This window comes from Olea europaea, unplaced genomic scaffold (genome assembly GCF_002742605.1).
Source record: "Olea europaea var. sylvestris unplaced genomic scaffold, O_europaea_v1 scaffold270, whole genome shotgun sequence".
Lineage (NCBI taxonomy): Eukaryota > Viridiplantae > Streptophyta > Magnoliopsida > Lamiales > Oleaceae > Olea > Olea europaea.
Window position 1 is genome coordinate 448954 of NW_019245399.1, and position 2526 is coordinate 451479.

Sequence of the window (2526 nt, forward strand, 5' to 3'; positions counted from 1 at the left end):
CGTGACGTAAGAGGGATTTTGACCTTTTGTTTTTCGAAGAACGAGAACTTGCATATTTGGATTGTCGGCATTCGAAGAATTGAGTGTAACTTTTGCACACGGTATCCATTTAAGGTCCATGAGTACTTTTCGGAAATGTAGCGACTTTTTTGGATTGAACTCAAAGCTTTGTCGTGACGTATGAGGGATTTCGGGCATTTTTTTCGACGAACGAGCACTTACATATTTGGATTGTCGGCTTTCGAAGAATTGAGCATAACTTTTGCACCCGGTTTCCGTTTTGGGCCCATAAGTACTTTTCGAAAATATAGCGACCGTTTTGGATTGAACTCATGACATCGTCATGATGTAAGAGGGATTTCGATGATTTTTTTGAAGAATGAGCTCTTGCATATTTGGATTGTCGACGTTCGAAGAATTGAGAGTAACTTTTGCACACAGTGTCCGTTTTGGGCCCATAAGTAATTTTCGAAAATGTAGCAACCATTTTGGATTGAACTCACTGCTTTGCCGTGACGTATGAGGGATTTTGGGTATTTTTCTTTCCTAGAATGAGAACTTGCATATTTGGATTGTCGGCTTTCGAAGAATTGAGCGTAATTTTTACACATGATTTTCGTTTTGGGCCCATGAGTACTTTTCGAAAATGTAGCGACTGTTTTGGATTGAACTCACAGCTTTGCCGTGGTGTATGAGGGATTTCGGGCATTTTTTTGATGAATGAGCACTTGCATATTTGGATTGTCAGCGTTCGAAGAATTGAGCATAACTTTTGCACACGATTTTCGTTTTGGGCCCATAAGTACTTTTCAGAGATTTAGCGACCGTTTTGGATTGAACTCACAGTTTTGTCGTGACGTATGAGGGATTTCGGGCATTTTTTCGAAGAACGAGCACTTGCATATTTGGATTGTTGGCGTTTGAAGAATTGAGCGTAACTTTTACACACGGTTTTTATTTTGGGGCCATAAGTACTTTTCGAAAATATAGCGACCGTTTTGGATTGAACTCACGGCATCGTTGTGACGTAAGAGGGATTTCGGCCATTTTTTTCGTAAAACGAGCACTTCCATATTTGGATTGTTGGCGTTCGAAGAATTAAGCACAACTTTTGCACATGGTTTCCATTTTGGGCCCATAAGTACTTTTCGGAAATGTAGCGATCGTTTCGGATTGAACTCACGGCATTGTCGTGACGTAAGAGGGATTTCGATCGTTTTTTTCCGAAGAACGAGCACTTGCATATTTGCATTGTCGGCGTTCGAAGAATTGAGCGTAACTTTTGCACACGGTGTCCGTTTTGGGCCCATAAGTACTTTTCGAAAATGTAGCGACCGTTTTGGATTGAACTTATGGCATCACCGTGACGTAAGAGGGATTTCGATAGTTTATTTTTCGAAGAACGAGCACTTGCATATTTGGATTGTCGGCGTTCAAAGAATTGAGCGTAACTTTTGCACACGGTGTCTGTTTTGGGGCCAAAAGTACTTTTCGAAAATGTAGCGACCGTTTTGGACTGAACTCACTGCTTTGCCGTGATGTATGAGGAATTTCGGGCATTTTTTTCGAAGAACGAGCACTTGCGTATTTGGATTGTCAGCGTTCAAAGAATTGAGCGTTACTTTTGTAAGTATTATGCCCTAGGTCCAATCAACTTTGGACATAAATACTTTTATATATAATTGATGCAATTAAATGGCAGATCTATTATTTAATTAATCGACAATTAAATAAATAATAGAGTCCGTAGATTCAAATATTTGTAATTTATTAATCACAAGGAGTTGTGATTGTGAGATACAAATTACATCTGATTGAATCTTAAATCATCCGTGGTCGTAAGTAATAATGAGATACGGATATCGTTATTACGGATAGACCATCACGTGTGGCATTTCTTACTTGTGAAGTAAGTAGCTGATCTCACAAGTTAAAGTGTGGTGACACTTAAATGAGCACGTGGATGTTTGTTATAGAACAAAACATTGGAGACCCGTCGAGAGATTCCACATGGATAACTATCTGAGTGTCGGTGGTTAATCTCTAATGTTCGGTAGTGAAATTGGTCCTTTGACTTGAGGTCGTCATGGTACCTTATATGAGGACAGTCATACTTTGGCGGTGTTGGATGTTGCTCTGAAAAGGGCCGGTAATACGACATCGTTCGGGTACGTCAATAATCGTATGAAGGTTGTGATTGATCAATAAAGGATTCGTCACTCTTAGATAGTAGGAGATTATGATCTGCGTTTCATTCAATTAAGTCAATAATGAAATCCTTGGCCAAGGTGTACTCATAAGTCGAAAAGGAGTTTTCGATTTATATTGACTTAATAGTGGAGTGAAAGATATGATCGATGATCGAGATTGACACAATTCCATATCTCGTAATTGATCGGATCATATTGACGAAGGGATTATAGTTTCACGGTAAACGAACGAATTTGGTTTTGTCATACCACGTGACATTTCCCGTCACATGTATTGCCCTGACACATTGCTAGATGTCAATCAGGGACGGCGAAT